This window comes from Strigops habroptila, chromosome 10 (assembly GCF_004027225.2).
Source record: "Strigops habroptila isolate Jane chromosome 10, bStrHab1.2.pri, whole genome shotgun sequence".
Classification (NCBI taxonomy): Eukaryota; Metazoa; Chordata; class Aves; order Psittaciformes; family Psittacidae; genus Strigops; species Strigops habroptila.
The window spans coordinates 18,324,210-18,343,720 of NC_046359.1; the positions used below are offsets into that span (position 1 = coordinate 18,324,210).

Genomic DNA, 19,511 nt, shown 5'->3' on the forward strand with positions numbered 1-19,511 from the left:
TCTAGGAAAAAGTTTAACTAATAAGGAACAAGGCTTGTTGCAAAATATGGAAAGCTAATTTATTAGTCTAAGTCACAATAGTTTTCAGGGATTTCTCTAAATTTCCCAACAAGCCACAATAGGGACTGTAAAAACCTAAGTAAATGGCTTTTATGTGGTAGAGGGAACTGAAATTTACAGTCACGAACTCATCATGATGTTCATAGTTTCTTTCACGCTCTCTCCTATGCAGCATTTGCTCACCTGATAGTGCCACAGGATGCTAACACAAAGGTTTTCTAACTTGTGTGTTTGTCCTTATGGCACTACTTGTTCCACATTCATGACTGTGGCTATGGAATATATGCAACAGATAATTTTATGGCACTAAAATGCAGTTATATCTAGCATACATTCATAAGAGAAAGTGGTTTCATATTGGCTTAGACTGTTCCAAACAGTTTGATAGTGGAATAATAAACAGAAGAAAAATCTGGATTTAGCTTAGATTTAGCTTAGTTAGTTCGCCTCAGACCAAAAGCTCACCTAGCAAAAAGCAGCAATCAAAACACTTCCGCTGACCAGAAGGGACCAGTGGCTAGGCCCACAGATTTAGCCACAGCTTTTCTCAGTTGACTTCATGTTTCATTTCTGGGTTGTTTAGAGATGACAGCTATGACCATATTACCATTTCAGTTCTTGTAAGTGGAAGTACTTCTCATTCTCCAAAAAAAACAAAAAATAAAAAAAAAAAGCAAAGTTTGCAAAGATGTCAAGAGGAAGGACCCTGAAATATGGAATCAACCTTACAATATAGACTGATAATATCTTGCAAAATAACAATCACTTTCACAGCAAGATTCATCAGGTATGAGACTCACAGGATACTAGTGCTGCATCCACAATAGTCCTCTTCACTCTGGCTTCTCTCCATTAAGCTACACAGTGCTTGGACAATGCTACCTAGATAACCTCTCCATGCCAGCCATTCAGAGGGAAATGAACAGAAGTCACACTTCCTCCTCATACACAATGCTGATTCCTACTTCCTGAAGTCTGCAGAAAAGCAAAGAATTGCCACTCAGTAGCGCAGTCCGTGAGTGCAGAGAGGAGACTGCTTTGAGACAATGATTATGCATGTCAAAGCAGTCAGACTTAAGCAGTATTCATTCCGGGACATAAATCCTCTAAAAGGATTCCTTCTTCCTCAAACCACCACTGCTCTACGTCCTAGAAGTAAGAATGCTGTCTCAGTATTTATCGATATCAAATATTCATAGGTTCATCCATCAGCACAAGGAAGTGAGTTTTGCTATTTCAACATATCTTTTCTGCAATATTCCAAGATCCTTCTTTGCCCAGCTCCCCTGCCAAAAAAGGCATTATTAATTTATTTTCATAGTGGAAGCCAAGTAGCTATAAAACATCTCTAACCCAGCCTTGCAGAAACTATCTCCAGAAAAAAAAAAAAAAAAAAAAAAAAAAAAAAAAAAAAAAAAAAAAAAAACAAAAAAAAAAAAAAACAAAAAAAAAACCAACAAAACACCATAATTAAAAGGCAAGGAATCAGGTATGATCTTCAAAAGTTCCAATAAGCCATTTATAACGTGGTATCTCTTCCCTTTTAAAATAAATAAATAATCACTTAAACAAATGCAACACTGATGTCCGAGCCCAATAAAGCATCTCTATCAATGAGGGAACCTGAGCACATTGTAAAGTCCGACTGACTTCACTTAATGTTCATAAAGTATTTTTTCAGATTTTTTTTGGAATGGTATCTAAAACACTGGAAGCAAATGTAAAACATGTGAAGCAGCAAAAAGTAGAATGGAAAAAGGAGCCTCCTGGGGCATCAGAAGTGGGACATAATGCATGTTTAATTTACTTTTTTTTCAGATATTTTTAAAATTATTTTTAAAATTTCAGCTTTTTAAAATTCTGTTTTATTAAAAGAAACATATTTACATTACTCTCACGTTAATGTTGCTCTAGTCAACAAATGTTGTGATTTGTAATCATTATCAGTTTTTATGACATTACTTTAGTATTTCACCTCTGTAAATTAAATTAGATGACTTGGAAAAATATTAACCAAGCATCTCCACCATTCAGCAAATGCCATTTAATGCATCAACTCTGGACACCAATCTTATGTGGTTCTTATGACCTATACCAGGGCAATGTCATACAAGGGTTTGGGTCCAGGATCTTGTTTGGCTGTGTCTTGTTCTAAAGGATTTCACTTTCTGGAATTGCCAGAGGCTATGGCACAAACACCTCTTTCAGGAAGGCAAGGTGGGAAAGAATTCCTTTCTATTTGTTCTGCTGTACTGCAACTAAGACATATCCAGGAGAAACAGATAAACTATAGTTTATCTTCCTGATTTGTTTCTCAAAGAGATGGGGAAAAGCTCAAAAGCAGTCATGATTATCAGAGAAACACGGCCATTACAGAGCCTGGGAGGGCTCTAACTGCTAGTTATGATGCTAGCAGCATGAGTCAGTTCTGGGTTGCTGAGAAACCACCCTCTCCTGTCCTGTGTTGTTTTCTCTCGTTAGGAATACACTGGCTTCAGAAAGCAAGACACTAACTGACCTGGAAAACTCATTTCTTCTGTAGTGGATTCAAAGTCCAACCTGCTCACTGGGGCTTGAATTTCACCCTTCAGTTACAGCACTGAGACAGCAACAATCCTTTCCTTCCTCTGCCTAGTTTCATTTCTCTCAATCCCGCAGGTTTTTTTAATACTTTACATACTGATATACTGACTCTCCAGGCCACCCAACCAGGCAGGAGCTCAGAGCACCAGTGCAGGGCTGCAAGCAAGGCACACTTTCCCAAAGCACAGAAAAACCCAGAAGCTTTTCTCAGGACAGCAACAGCTTCCCAACTTGTACAGCAGGACACCCGAGAAGTTAGGACTGTCCTGCTAATTCCAGAGCTTTCAAAATCCCATCTTCATGGCAAAGACCTTAGAAACCACAGCCCCCTGAGGTACACAAAGGAGAAGGAGCATATCCTGACCCTGAAGAATTCCACCTGACAAGGCCTCTTTGAAATCTCATCCCACCAGCATCCTAAGAACCCAGGGAGCTTGTTTCTAACACAGAACACAACAGAGACGTTTAATACGAATAGATGAGATAACTACAGGAGAGAAGTGCAATATCCCTGGGTCACAAAGAGAAGCAAAGACAGAGTTGGTATGTTACTTGATGAACAGCACCAAGACACTTGGGTATAGGGAGCAAAATAAGGACAGACATTTGGAGGAAAATAAGAAACCTGAGAAGCTTGCAGGTATGACACAAGGAGATGAAAGACTGGAGACAAAATTAGGACCATGAATTTAAAGGAGAGAGACAGTAGGAAGAAAATTTTCTGACCCATAGTTAGTCAAGTACAGTTAGATCAAAAACAGAATAAAAAGACAAAATTTATTGCCAAAGAGGGGGGTGTGGACACGATAAGAGAACAGCTTTAGCATGCAGAAAGGCATTTCTCTCTGGACACATTAATTTTTAAAAAAAAGCTAGGTGTGGTATTCCTAGGATCGCAGAAGTATGTTTTGCATGAGGGAAAGAAACTAGAAAGAAGGGCTTGTAAAAGACTCAAATACAGGAACACATAAGCAATTTCAAATGGAAGATGTATTATTTCTGAAGCTAAAAACTGCATTTGCTTTATATTTTGAGACATGTAACATGTAAGGCAAGGGCTTTTATACATTCCACAAACTATCTAGACCTGGATTTTACGTAGGCTGTCAGGAAAATGCTACTTCTACAGGAAAATAATTATTAGCTTTTCAAAAATCAGTGTTTAATACAAACCCTATTGTATGATTAGGAAGCACTGTTCCAGTAACAGGAGAGTGTTTAGGAAAAGGATGTTTGATATTTTAATCTAACAATTCTCTTCGTCAACTAATTTTGGACTTTAAATAAGTAGATCCTGACACTGATGAAATTCGAGTGCAGATAATTAGTGTACTTTGTGGGGAGAACCAGAACTTCAAGGAATAACTGATTTTCTGCTACTTCTGAACACTAATCAGCACCTGAATATCAGTGCTAGGTGAAGGTGGCTTGATATATAGTTACTCTTCAAGTTGTTTCAGCAACCTCAGGCAAAATTTCCACTGACTTCCCTGAGCTTTAAGAGTTCAGAAGCTAGAGATAACACTCCATTCTCTATCTACAAACCATTCGGCTTTAAAAAAATAAAATAGTGTTTCATGATCATTGTTATTCCGGAAGAACTCAAATTTTAACCACATTTGTTTCCTACAGCATTTGGATACTGCTACAGACTCAAGGTATCAGCCATCTCCTCCAAGATGCTTCTGCTGAGACTTCCATTGATGAAAATAATTCCAATTTTTGTCACACTTGCATCTTTTAAGAGCTCAGTCCTATCACCAAGTCCTTCTCCTACTAGGCTGTAGAACTGCATTTCTATAGGAAATTAAAGAAGCCATTCTTCATCCACTTACTATGAAGAAGTGTAGCACAAAAGTTTGCATCCATATGGCGAACCTGCCCTCCCTCAAAACAAGGAGAATTTCTTCCCTACTGCCTATTGGAAATGGTTGCTAGCCCACACTATCCATCACAAGGCATTGTCAGAAAGAGCAAAGATTGCCTCAGGTGAAAATCACACCAGGAAACTCACTGAATAGGGAATCACTGCACAGTGCTGAAACACCACTCCTAGCCCTGCCAAGTTTCCTAACGCAGAGATAGGCAGAGGGCCTAAATTGGTTATTGCTCCCTTCCCCACTCCTGTTCCATTTAGTGCACAAGGAGAAATTCAACCCCATCACGTAGGTTGTCTGAGCAACTGACTTGTGGTCCTGTAAGCAAGGTCTTTTTGAAAAAGACTGTGCTCTCAACTTTTTCTGAGCTCTCCCCAACAGTGATATCATCTCTTGTAATGTAGCAGTACAGAAGTAACAAGGTTTAAGATAACTGCTTTTTTATTCATTACAGTTACTGTGAATATTCTACTTAGAATTATTTTCAGACTATCATATTAAAAATGCATTAAAAATGTGTGACTCCTTCCCACTCCTTTAAAAAAAAGATGGGGGGGGGGGGAGAAGCTGAACTAGAACAGTTTGTGAAAAATAACACATCTAGTAATGAAAATTCACAAAGCCAAGAGCTACACACTTTAAATAACCGTTTTAGTTTAGCACACTCTTTCTCATTTCCAAATTTAAGGAGGTATCCCTCCTACCAACTGTATGGCAAGCACTGTCATTTTGAGAAGTCCACGGCTCTCTAGAAGTATATGTGCTCAGTGTCTTGTCAAAATACTTCTTGGTTGTTTTTGCTGCAAGAATTACTTGTTTCAGATGATTAATTTCTCCTTTCCTTGAACCCAGACCCAGTTCTGTTTCAGCTAAATTCTAATGTGTTGGCAAAACTCCTGACTTCTACACCATGATGTAATTGTACTGACAAGATTCACTTGCCAAGTTAAAACATGCAATGGTAAATAAGCAAGCATGCAAAAGGCTGGTAATATCATCTATTAAAGCTAACACTTCTCTTAAAAGTGCTGAAGTTGCTTAGAGCTCTACCAAAAACTGCTGGGCTAAATTTATTCCCTCAAAAGGTGATGGTCTAAGGCTGATTTTTCCTGTAAGTCCTCACCAAGATGGTGAAGGCTGCTGTGATCAGACATTTCCCTGCATTTGCTAGTTTGAATTGTTACAAGCAAAGCTGGAGGCCAGAAATCCTACATTTTGGGAGAAGGAAATAGCGTATTTCCTATGAAGGTTCCACAAGGGACGTATCTGGATGAAGGCCAAAGACCTTCCCCCTGGAAAGGGCAACTCAAAAACACAAGGGAGTTTTAAGGTGAAAATGATACAAGAACTCTCTGGACTTAACAAAAGGACACAAACTGAGAATCCAAGGCAGTAGACACTGGAACAGGGAAAGAAGCTAGAAGGAAAGAGAGAGCTGGTGTGTAGGCAGAGAGACAGATTGTACATGGATCTGAAGGAGGACAGATACTGTTTTACACTGCCAAGTAATCCTGAAGTCACTTGTCCACAGAGGTACCTTTCTCAGCTGTACAATCAATTTAGGCATATTGATTAAATACAAGCCTAAGAACAAGGAAGACAGAAGGGTGACTTTCTAATGATTAGACACTTTGGGTTAAGAAGCAAAGATTTCAATCTGTTGCAGACTCCTACACGTCCTTCCAGCATACTTTAGTGGAGGACAGTATCTCACAAGCTGAAGAGGATGGGAAAGGGAGGTGTGGGGGGGGGAGGAACAAAAACCTATTTATCTGAAGAAAAAATACTTTCTCCCTGGAAGCAAAGGGCAAAGTTTGAAGGCTGTCTCCCCTCCCTGAACAGGAGGAAAAGCTGCTTTATGATATACCATATATCACTGAAGTAAAAATTACAGACTCACCAGTCTTAGAGTTACTTATATGGATAACCAAAACATGTCAGATAGACTTTGCTATTCCAAAGTTTTGGCTGGGAAGTAATACCAAATGATTTACTGGTTAGGGATTCTTCATATCACTTCTACATATATTCAGAACTGGCCACATCTCTAAATAAATAGATAGATAAGTAAGAGTGGGTTGGGACTATGGGGAAGAAAGTATGAGGTTTTCTGTGTGCATTGGCAGTCTGAACTGGAATGGCTCAAACTTTTTAGTACCCAAAACATTTTTTCCCCCCTCTTAAGTACAACCTCTAAATACAGAGCCCTCAATCAGTAAAACTTTGTCAGAACCTAATACTGCACTAACCTTGTGTAAGATTTTCCTCCCACCAGCCTCCTTGGACCCTTCATTTTTACTTATTATAATGGAGTAAATTTAGCTTATATCATTAGCTCATAAGCTGAACTGCTTAACACCGTCAGTCCCCTGGTAATGGTTCTGTGGTAAAGCTAACACACGCTTGCTACAGCCTTCCTCCTGCTGCTCGTAAGCCAAATTATTTACATGCTTCTCTCATTCTACCTGGAATCTTCTAAAGAAACTAGGGGGTTTTTTTGGGTTTTTTTTTAATTAATTATCTTCAGCTAAGATCACAGGTCACAGCACAGATTAATTCACAAAGTAGCACTCCTGAGTTCAGCGAGATTCATTACTAAAACTATCCCCAACAGGTCATATTTAAGAACTCCAGTTTAATAAGCATAATTTGAAGAAAGTCTAAAAGCTAAGAACAGAGGAACTGCACTACTAACTAGAATGCTAAAAATATGTGAAAATATCATGGAAGAGAAGATTCTCATAGAAAATCTTTTCTTTCAGCAGGTTATTTGACTGCAGGTATTTCTACCCAGTTCTAATACAACAGTATCTATAAAATGTTTTAAACTAAGTAGGAAATATAGGTGATGGGCACTACCATCTTAAAGTTTGTGGGACAGAATTATCAGTGCCATGCCCTGCAAGACCCAAGGAAGGAATCTGTCACACCTAATGATTCACTGTAAGAATATATGAAAGACACAGAGAAACAAAGTATTCCTGTCATCTTTTCCTGTCAGTTACATGTTGGCGGACTCACTTGCTTCAGCTCTCTGAAAGTACCTAGTTCTTTTCATTAGTTACAGAGGGAAGCTAGAAAGCTAGCTTAGGCTGCACAACCACAACATCTAATTTTTGGACTGCAAATATTCCATAAGATAAACCCAGACCACTTCCGTTCAATTCTACACTTCCTAAGTATTTCTAAGCCCTTCCTAAAGCAAGGGCACACTGAAAGCCACTCAAATATTCCTAAGGTCAGGTGGTACAGTTCTGCACTATTGATTTAGATATTACTACTGACTGTCTACACACAAAACCTTGATATCCTGCATTACCTTGTTCCAAGAAGAAAACAGAAACATCATAGTGGTGAATCATATTTTGTGTTGATGAACCAAAGACTGATTTTAGCTTTTCCTCACCTACAGAGGTTTAATCTTTTAAAGGTATTCTGCAAAAGTTGAAAGAATGAAGGCTTAAGTTTACATGGGAACACAGTCAAGTAGTTCTTGAAATTCAATACTTCATAAAATTGTTACAAATTAACCTTTAAAAGCTAGTAAATCAAGCCTGTAAGACATTAGTCTTCCCCTGCCCCATCCCTCACAATATTTCCCTCTCTATTGCTATTAATCTTTAACTCAGTATGACTTTCAGAAAGAGTGGTCTAGGCCTTTTGGGAACAGAAGCTGGAAATGACATTCAAATCAAACTGACTCTCACATAGAATTGTTAATACTGACCCACAATCTTTTCATGATAACTTAAAGGAAAAAAAAAAAAAAAAAAAAAGACAACAACTTCCAGCATTCCAGCATTACTATTTTTTTTTAATCTTCTCCATTTTCTTTGAACCAATTTAAACTAGCCAAGTTTAACTGGATTTCCTTCAATTTTATATGCCTCTGCATTTAAGCAAAAAGCACCATGGAAAAGCTGAGTAATTCATGTCGTAATTGTTGGTCTGACTTTCAGAGAATTACAGTAGCAACATCACCACATAAGCTGATTGATACTTAATCAAAGATATATTATGATGTACGTGGAGTAGTTTAAAAAAAAAATAAAATCAATGCAATCAGAAATCATCGGGAAGACTGACAATATTTTGCCTCGCGCTGTTGCTGACATTTGTTTCCTAGATATTCATCCTTCTTCCCCTCCCCCACATACAGCAAAATATTTACCTTTAGAAAATAAAGAACTCTTCAGAGCAGGCTTATTGGATGTGCTTTTGTCGTACAATAGAGGAGTGTGCTCCACTGTACAAGTAAATACTATCGCAAAGTAAACACCTCACACAAACGTACTGACTGTATTTCACTTCTGCTTTACGATTTGCTCTGAACATGGAGGCCCATTTGCTGCCTCCTCTACAAGGATTACACTGCAATCAAGGCCAGACTTGTGTGTGACACTCCTGCGATTACTGCCACATGAAAAGCCACAACCATGGCAAGTCTGTGAGGCATAAGGAGTAACAGATGAAATATTTTAGACTTAGGCTTAATAATTACTTCCTAACATGCATTTTTTACATTCTTAAGAATTCTCCAGGGGGTCAGGTAGACAGACTGATTTATTTCAATATGAAAATACACACAAGGTTTTGCATTCATAGGACACTAAAGGATATGTGGAACTCAAGTGGTATCTCCTTCCACTTGAGATACTCTTATTTAAGATTGAACTTTCAAATTCAGAGGACTATCAGAAGGGACAGCAAATAAACGAATTTTTCTGGTGTGGATGGCGCTAAGGGAGGAGGCTAGCAATATCCCCTGAGCAAGTTCTGCTCAATATTTTCCTACACAATTCTATGGGTAGCCTGGCTCTCAGAAAGAAAAGTTGTCATATCAATTGTAGAACAGCCAGCAACTCAATAAACACAACACAAAACCAGAAAAATGTTCTTGATTTTTCTAACCATTTAATATAAAGAACTGTTGCATCTTTTAATGATTTTAATAGGAATAAAAACCTGACAGACTACTCCTCCAGAAGGAAGAAGCCCACAGGTTCACTGATGCAGATGTTTCACTTTTCAACTGCCTCTGTTTTAATCTAGCAAAAAATTACTACAGCATGATTTATACTGGAAGTAGAAAATTCTTCTTTTCTTCTAATTCTCAGGAAATACAGTTACCCCAGAAAGCACCTAAATAGCAAGATCCATTGCAACTAATTTATGCATTTTGTAGAAGCATGACACATAGTTCAACACTGCTAATTTTGCACAGTTCCAGTCTGGCTTGTTGAAGGAACTCTGAAGATTTCCACCATCGTTAAATAGCATGGCTCCTTGGTAAGTATCAAGCGCTGACTGAATTATTTTTACAGAAATTATTACCTTACATTTTGTACATATACAAAGCAATCTAAATAAGGAACGCCACTTACTTTTCATTGCATCAATATTTCAACCTAATGTACAACTTACCCAGGGGATATTTCTGTGCTCTATTTTTTTGGCACAATCAATTCTTTGAAAGATCTGGCAAATGAACATCAGACATAACTGTCCTTTTTTCTGAAACGGCAGCCTTTCCTAATCTACTATGCACATGCAAAACAGGATCTAATCTGACAGAGAATAATCATTGGTTGAATCTCTACTTACACATATGCAAAGTTTATGTCAGCAGACTCAAATTCTGGCAACAACCTTTCAAACTCAGAAACACGGCAGTCAGCAAGGACAAATATTGAAATTCAACAGTAATCAGAATGAAGCCAAACAATACTGAAACAAGTGACATCCCTGTTGCCAGTTACACTGCAGATACAGAACACTACATATGAATTGTCCCAAGTCTACAAACATGGCTTGCCTGAATTCTGCACTGTGGTTTTACTTTCCTATGAGAGAGGTTTTACCATTGAGACACTGAGTACTCATACCAATGGAGTCTACCTTCAAGTTCAGATCCAGGTGCAGCAGACCTGCAGAACACAAGGGGCCAGAGAGCATCCCTGAGCTTATGTAGGAAGGAAAGCATACTTCAGTACACCAAATGGGGGAAAACTGACAAACAGATTGATGACACAGCTGTCACTCTGAATCAACAGTGAATGAATAAGCTCTGAAGGCTCAGTTAAGAGACACATGTACATAAGGTTAGAGACAGTATCATCCTGTACAACCAAGAAGTGAGAGGAGTAGGGACAGAACTGCAACGGCTAAAGACAGCACCAAAGACAGTATGAACTTTGCTACCAGGTAATTATATTCTGCAGAAGCACCACCACCTGAGATCGTTGACACAGCAAGAGGCAGAGCTCAAACAGAAAGTGTGCATAAGCAACTAGTCCAGCCAAGTAACTGCCAGAGTTCGAATAAAGAGCATCTAAATATTTAGGAAATAGAAAACACTAGCCACTGGGAGAGAAAAAACAAAAACAAAAATGTGATTTTCCAAAGACCGCTACTGCAGGATACGTCCTCTACAGCCAAGTCTCTAGGACAGTCTCTCTTTAGTTGATGATTCTGTAGTGCCAAGTACAAAAGCATCTTAGCCACTGTGCACAACAGGATACTGCAAAACAAATACTAAGGTAGAATTATTACTTAGGGACACTTTTCAAGATCTCCCTGATGAGCTATTAAAAAAAAAAAGGAAAAGAAAAAGAAAAAAAGATACCACCACTAAAAACACAGCTGCAGTTTTTCCTATAAATGCACTTAAACTTTTTCAGGAAAATCGAGGATTCTTTCCCTAAAAAATATTTAGAAGACCGTGCCATCCCCAGAAAATAGTTATTTAACCAGTTGTAAATCATTCATAAGATAAAACAAGAAAGACCTTTGTTATAGCCAAAAGCACCACAGGTAGCTAAGAGAACACTGTATTCCATTTCAGAATGAGTACTTGAAATTTTAAGCAAAAGAGAACAACTGGATTTTTGCAAAGCTTTTGGAGGACACAGAAACCCAGATAATCTTCATTCAGATTTTTCCACACACACTGTATACCTGGCTAGCAGTATCAACCATTACTCAGAGCACTCTTTTGTGAGCACAGATAACGTACCGTTTATTTTTTTCAATGCAGACCTCTTCTACTTGGGTGGACAGAGCTTAGACATACCCGGAAGCAAAGCGCAAAACCAGCTTTGGGAAGACCAGAGCATTACCCATGTCTCTACAGACCAGAGTTTCCTAACAGCTGCTCCTCTGTCCTACAGGCTGTTCCTTCTTCCCAGGTCAGGGGAGCTAAGAAACCCCACATGCACTTTTTTCTAGACATCTCCATTCAAGAACACCAACCTGAACAAGAGAGCTATTCCCTCTTTCACCACTCCCACAGGAGAAGTCCTACCTTCTCCCCCCACACACTTACTTGCTGTAGCTCCCCACAAACAGCAGCTCTGGAGCCCTTCCAGCACTGTTAGCCCTAGCAGCTGGGCACTGCCTTTTTTAACAGCTGCTTCTAATCAGCTGCAGTCACAGCTGAGAAAACAGTCAGGCTGCACCATATTACCATGGGGTAAAAGGAAGCCCAATAGTAATCCAAAACCCACCTGCTTTTATTTATTTTTATATATATATTATTTATTAATATATTTATATTTATGGTCTAATACAGTGCTTACAGGCCTGAATTTCTCATAGCATACAGCTTCAGTCTTCTATTCCATGAAGAGTTCCCCAAGACATTATGTCAGCACAAAAAAGCAGGTGGTAAACCAAACAGCCCTCACCCAAACATGTGAGATTTCCCCAATGGAAGCTAAAATCATTCAAAGGCACTCCCACCGACCCCCACACCTGTCTCCCCCTTGTTTTCACTGTCACCAGATCCCAACATCATCAAGAAGAAAGAAGAAGGTTAAAAGACCTTAATTTTTGTTCTTCAGTTTTCAGTATTTGTACCTGGTATTAACTGTAACAGTGTCATCAGGATTGATGACAGATGAAACATTAAGATCTTTAGTGTTGAAAAGGAAAGGCAGCTCTTCATAAGGTTTTTTTTTTGGTCACACAATATAAAAGAAATTAAGATATTAAATTATCTGATCCATTGATTAGTTTTGACCATGAAGATAAAAGCAGGAAACTGCATCATTGATTTTATTAAGTAATTTTAGAAACCTTTCAGCACTACATAAAATAATATAGCTGCTCTATCTACAGTAGAGACTTAGAATTCATTTTTGTGTCTACTGGCAAAAAAGCACCAACACATCCTTGGAAATCCATCTGATTCCCAAAAGCATAAGAAACAGAGGGGGTGAGGATAGTCTAGTCCCTACTGTTCATTTCAGCCAAATCTGTGAGTTTTAGTTCAAGACTACATCTGTAAGTAGAGTTACTAATTCTTATCTCAGTAACTACAAACACAGCCACAGAACAGCAAAGCCTGGTATGCAACAACTCCGTAGCACATCTGGACCACTGCACCTCCTAGAAGAAGGGTGAGTTTCTGATCGTAACTCTTAAGAGTGATGCTTAGAGTGACATTCATTCCATGGTGTCTTCAATTCCCCAATTCCCATGGCAGTCTTTCATTTGCAGGAGCAATAAAAGAGCATTTCTATTAGAGTCAATCACCTTTCTCCCAAAACTTGCAGAGGTACTTGAGACCTCTGCTCCTCTGGCAAGTCCCAATGCAGAATTGTGCAACAAATTTTTTTTTTTTTTTTTTTTTTTTTTTTTTTTTAAACCAAGCCAAAAAAAAAACCCCACCGCGGTTTGGAGCAAACCTCCGACTAAGAACTGGCTTTCCCCCATATTGTTCTTTTTCCTCCAGAGTTCACAAAAATACGCTGCATAGCACCTCCAGAGATGAAGAGGTCATCCTTAAACCTTTCCAAATGCAGGTGTCCTACATCTTGGGTAAATCACCTAACAGGTTTTCTGTTAGGTGATTCTGAAGGACTGTGTAAGTTTTCTTAGCAGTTGCATAAACTAACCCTTTTTAGCATCTCCAACCATTTTTTCCAGCAGAAACTCTTAAGAAATGGTATCTGAACTTGCTAATAATAAGCTGAGGCTTTTAAAAAACTTACACGCTCAATCTTCCTGCTTATTCTAGTTCCACTGGAGCACAACATTCCAAGTGATAAACTGAAGTCCATTATGGCTATACACTTATTTGTATTGACCAAACTTGCAATAGCAAATAAATCACATTTCACTTTCCCCACAGACTTTATTAGAGAGTTATACCACTATTTGATATGCCTTTCATATCCATCATTCCTGTGCCTCCCATTAAGGTGTTTTGTTTACTATGTGTTTGGCATAAGGCTAGATCTTATTTTAGTCCTCTTAACCAGGAAATCAAGAGAAGAGAGCACAGCATGGAAAGACACTCAAGTGGCTGAAAATGGAGCTGTGGCAAGTTACAGCCCTCTGCTAAACATTAAAGGACTCATTAATCAGAATTTTCCTTTTACCTTGGGCACAGTAAGCCCATAAAACCTGGGTCTGTCTTCCCCACTCTCCTGCAGTAGCATAACACTGAAAACAATATTCAGAGATTAAATTCCCATCAACTTTACAAAAATAGAATTTCCCTAATAAGAGAAGCAGCAGCACAAACAGAATCTTAACTAGAACATGAAGTCCAGGGAAGGGGATGGGAAAGATTAAGAAAAGCTATAGCTGCTTCTTCCTCAGGAAAAGGTTTGATCAAAACTTATGTTCTTTGATCCCATGGAACCCAACTGTCATCTAAGCTAGAAGAGGCCAAGTTTCCAGAGTTTAGCTACGCATAGCAGCAGTTTGTGTTCCAGTGCCAGCTTGTGTTGTTTCAAGGGATGATGACAAACTTGTGGCCTCAACCACAGCTCCTGTAACTTACAAGTTACAGCCTAAAATTCTGCACCAAAAGAACTTATTACTTCAGCCACTAAGCCAAAGTAATTCAGACCTATTTCTGAAAAAAACTGTTGATTACCTTTTGCACCTTTTCATGTCTATGTCCCATCTGTTCCGAGAGTACCATTAGGAAATAAACAAGCTCAGCAGCAGAGCCTGATGTGATTTTCTTTCTATACTTGATGTCTACTTGTCAACCTAAAATCAAGACCAGAGGTTCAGAATACAGTTTTGTGTTTCATTCATGTATCTCAATATGATCTCATGAACTGGGTATTAGTGGAGGTCTCACTGTACGTGTAGAAGGCAGTGGTCTTAGTTAGGCTCAGAAGTCTCTTCCCACGCCCTGCTAACTACAGGCTGTTCTTTACGTTTGATAGAAGAGTACTTGTGTGAGAGGACTGAGAAAAAAAGAAACAAACAAAAAAAAGCAAACAACATTCCAAGTTTTGTCTCTTTTCCTCCTCCAAAGAATCAGAAAACAATTAAGTGGTTATAAACTAAAAGTACACAAAGTGTTTCCCTTAATCACTTAAAAATCAAGTATCGTGACTGAACGCTGTTTAGGATGCTTATGGCTGGCTGCACTGGTGGGTAATGGCTCTTGAGCCAAGGGCATCTCAGATGCTGACATGCAAAATCTAATCTCCTCACTTCATATAAAGGGTCACAAATGTTATTGTTTGAACAGAGGATGGATCCCATACATCTCACATTCTCAAGCTCCACTACCCCACGTTTCAGATGAAAGGAGGGTATCTAAAAAGATTTTAAAATGTGGACATTCAGAAAGACAACTATTTCTTAAGTATGCTTTTCACACATATATATGTAACAAATTTATATATAATACATATATAGCTTTAATATATGAATATGTATATACGTCTGTAAAATTCTCTAACAGAGACTTCACCAGTTCTCAATACCTATTGATTCCCTTACACTTTCAAAAATTGGCAAGAAATTATGCGTAACACAATCAGGTTTAGCTGTTTACAGATGCCAGAACTCACGCTTTCTGGTGTGTGTGTGGCTGCACAATAGTCAGAACCAGCAGCCCTGTGCCAGGAACGCTCCATCATCCAACAATCTCTTAAATTCAGAATTTGTCATTTGGCTGCAGTTTCTCTCCTGCCTGGGCTCTCATCAGTTCTCTCCGTGCATTCTTTTGTTAGCAGAAGTAAACAGACAAAAAAAAAAAAAAAAAAGAAAAAAGAAAAAGCAGATGAAATTCAACTCATTTCTTTGTTGTACACTCACACTTCTGGAATCCTAATCCACTGGGCTGCCTGCCCCATTAGCTGGTGCTGTAGCGGAAATGTAAAAAGGCATAAAGCACTCTTTTGGTACTGCCCAACTTAGAAGTGGGTAACTCCTTTTTACAATATCAAACTTCAAATACACCATAGCCTTAAATCAAAACAGGCCATGTGTTTTTGAATCCTTCCCTAGGCCAGCATCATACTTCAGTAGACTTATTCCTGCTGACTAACTTGCCATATGTGTTTTCTCAGCCATAGTCTTTTTTCTGAAATAGTAATTTTTAATAGGTTTCCCTACAGGCTAATTTTTATCCAGTACTTATTTTTCCTGAAGGGCTAGCATTTTACCTAATACGCTGACATAAAAATCAGCATAACCACCGCAAACAGAACTCTGCTGACACCACTTAAAGCACACTGTGCAAAATCATCATGTGGTGGGAAAAAAAAAAAAAAAATCCCTTTACAAGGCAGACCCCATTCTCTGAATACCCACATTTTTAGCACAATGTGTGAATAAGGGTATAGATTTATTGAGCAGTTTTAAGTAAACATGTTAACAGAAAAAGCTTAAGGGAATAGTGGTGGCCTTATATTTATAATAGTGATTTCCTTCTCTGAAGAGCTCTAATGTGGGTTTTCGTCCTACTTTTTGCAAAATCTCCTGTATTACTTATTCCCGTATTAAAGCAGAAATGAACACTTTGTTATGTAATCTTGACTATAATTCCCTTTTGCCAATAATATCTGAAGTTCAACACACTACAAATATTTGAAAGGCACCAATCATATCTGTGAAACAAATTTATTTTATTAAGCCAAAAATATCTAACATAAGCATTAGGCACTTTTTCTATCAAATTTCATGTGCTGCAAGGAAGGGATTGTACTAATCACCTTATCAAAAGTTTACTGTCAGTTGATGAGTATATTGAGCATAAGTATTTCTCATGCAAGGAGACATTCTGCACTCAACACCCAAGAAAATGAAAAAAGAACTCTAAAAAATTACAGCTCAGTAGCCTCCCCTTTCAGAAGTCTGAAGACCATGTAGCAGCTACTTTCCAAAATCTTCCAAGTATTTTAAGTACTCAGCTTTTCTACCACCTTTTACACATACAGACTTCTGATATTGCACACAGACAGTAAGACATTAAAAGATGATCAAATTTTATTTCCTAACTCAACAGCACTATCTTGAACTATAGCTAACCATTAACAATTAGCTGATGCAGAACAGATGTGCATGAGAACTGCCTCACCCTGAGATCTCAGTAGAATGAGCTCAAAATACATCATGTTCACATGATGTATTGGATCCTCCAGCTGCCTTCCTCCTAAGAAGCATCTTACTGCTCTTTCTTCCATAACTTTTCAGATATTTAAGCTTCTTTATTGTCATAGGCCACCTGAATATTCGTAAGGCTCTCACCACTGCAACCCAACACTTGTTCTCTCTTTCCCAGAACTGCTACCAGCCACCATATCTCCCTTTGTTACTTCAAAGCACTGCTACTGGAATCATCTTCTAATTCATTGCCAAGTTCTTCACAACCCTTCCCTAGACTTCTTATTCTCCTCTAGTTCTCAAATGTAATCAGTTAGTGCCTCCAATATTTAGCCCTACTGCATCTATTAGATCTAGATTTTAGCCATACGTTCATCTTTGTTAATCTATGAAAGCAGCCTCAGCTTATCTCTCCTCCTTCTACCATAGTGTGGATAGTAAACACCTGAATGGCAAGTACATGACCAGCTGCCATGACTGCTCCTGACCTGCTCCTGAGCAACCAGGAACCAACTTGTCACTCTTCCCCTCACTCACCAGCTGTCACCCTCCAGTTGTACCTTGTTTATCAGATGGTAGAAACTTCCACTAGGCCTGAGAGTATTTCGCATAACAATAGTTAAGAGTTTCACTGTCCTGCACTGCTACTAACTACTGTGTAAATCTTAAATAACGACAGGCCATGTGAGGTAGTTTCTGGAATATATGTCCTGGTGCTGCTCTATTACAGAAGATAAAGATGTGAGAAGTTAACATCTCAGATCAGGCTCATCAACCCCCATCATGACTATGCAGCAGAAGCACATACAGATGTGACTCCAGTTTATAAGATGTCTGATAGCATCATCTTTGAAACTGTGTAAATCAAATGCAGGTTTGGTAGGTAATGGAAAAAATCTGTTTATACATGTGTGCACATATATATGCATCCCTATTTAGTTAATATTTTATCTATCTTCATGTGAACCAGAATCAATCAGCTTCAGTCCCAGCAGTTCTATTAGTTTTTATCTCCTAGCATTTCCTAAAAGTGGCTCCTGGTGGCTTGTATAAATAAAACCAGCATTTTACAGGAAGAACAGATTTATAACTTTAATAAGATGGCCCTCCTTCCTGCATTACAGTCTACAAATCACGTTAAGCAAGCTGGGATCAAATCTGAAGCCAAACTCATTTTTGAGCCAAACCTTAATTCTCTGAAGATCTTCAAGTTTATTTTCAAGATGTTCAATCATTGATAAGGAAAATCAATTCTTTTTGCAGCTCAGGCAATGCATACAGTCATAGTATATGCAACAATAGCTAGGGTAGCTTTTCTGTTTTATTAACTTCACAGCCTTCAGCATTAAATTACCTACCTTTTACTCTTTAGAATCCAGATAAAAGAGTCACTATGGACAGGTTCACAACTTCTATTAACTTCAGATGAGAATAAAAGATTTGCCTGAAAACAGACTGTCAGACAAAAACCATTTGAGACCAGCAAACTTCTGTTTATTTATTAAACTAGTATTATTTAACCAATATCATTAAACTTAAGACACTTCAGCAAATAAACTCCAAAGCATTCTGGTCTGAGAATTAACAGCCTCCCCAAAGGATGTGAAATAATAAAACATAATCCATCCAAAGAGACAACAAAAGAATCTCAAACAATCCTGGGAGAAAGTAGGCAGATGGCAAGGACAGTTCTTTGTGAGCAATAACCTTACTGAAACAAAAAAATGTAAGAGTATCTATATGCATACTTTTGCTTAGGCTTGTAGTTCCACAGAATATCAAGTGATTTCAGTCCCAATGATCCTCTTAAGTTTCTAGCTGTAGCATTTTCAGAGGATATCCTGGGCACAATAAAGGATAAAGTGACACAATCTTCTGTAAAAGCATCCCAACTATTATAGAACAAGATATATAAATGGAGGCAAAATGATGTTACCAATCTTTCCTGGTCTAAAGTAGAACAGCAGTAATGAATAACCAATTATTTATGAAGCAGCAGTAACCACCTTTATACCCTATCCCAAAAATACCCTAACCATCAGTTTTAGGACTTAACGATGTAATATGGAGGGTTAATGGCGAAGTCTCTTTGAGTTGCCTGTTGAAGTGTGCAGTCTGGTACACATTACACAAATATCTGATAACCTATACAAACAAGAGGAAAACCAAACAAGAATCAGTTGATTCTCCAGTTTAGTTAGCTACTATGCCTCTCCCATGCATTATGCTGCAAAGTAAAACAGTCTTAAGAAATAAAAATGAATAGCTGTGTGCACACAGGTATGTCTTTTGTCCCTGGGATACCCCACCAGCTAGGACAGGTTCCAAGACTTCTGTGCCAAACGAAAAATCTGCTCCCAGCTCTCTGAAGAGAGAAAAAGCAGATTCTTTTCTGTAAGCAACGTAAGACAGCAATGCTGCAGCTCCCAAAATGTTCCTGAATGAAAGCATCCAGTAGAAAAAATACAGCTGCAATTAGCTACTGAACAAGCAAACACACGGTCTTTGATGAATAAAGCTTCTCTGAAAATGCCCTACTCAGTTCTAACAAGAAAACCATAATATGGATTAGCAATAACTACCCGGTTTTCAGTCGGCCCCAATTCAAATGAGAGATAAAATACCCAGATG

The 19,511-nt window shown here is 38.4% G+C and overlaps 1 protein-coding gene across 12 annotated transcripts in view; it reads right to left on the bottom strand.

Moving 5' to 3' along the window:
- RGS7 (regulator of G protein signaling 7) overlaps positions 1 to 19,511 on the bottom strand; it is a 285,437-nt gene that overhangs the window by 264,833 nt on the left and 1,093 nt on the right. For 4 of the 12 annotated variants that reach the window (XR_003993464.1, XR_003993463.1, XM_030499476.1 and 1 more), the window contains exons 1-3: positions 18,629 to 19,240; positions 18,239 to 18,335; positions 15,344 to 15,495 (exon numbers count right to left, since the gene is read on the bottom strand). The exons of 1 other annotated variant lie outside the window; for it this stretch is intronic. The gene's annotated coding sequence lies outside the window, so the exon portion shown is untranslated. Of the gene's footprint in view, positions 1 to 15,343; positions 15,496 to 18,238; positions 18,336 to 18,628; positions 19,244 to 19,511 lie in introns of those variants that run through there. 7 more of the 12 variants (XM_030499470.1, XM_030499471.1, XM_030499467.1 and 4 more) reach the window with 4 other exon arrangements.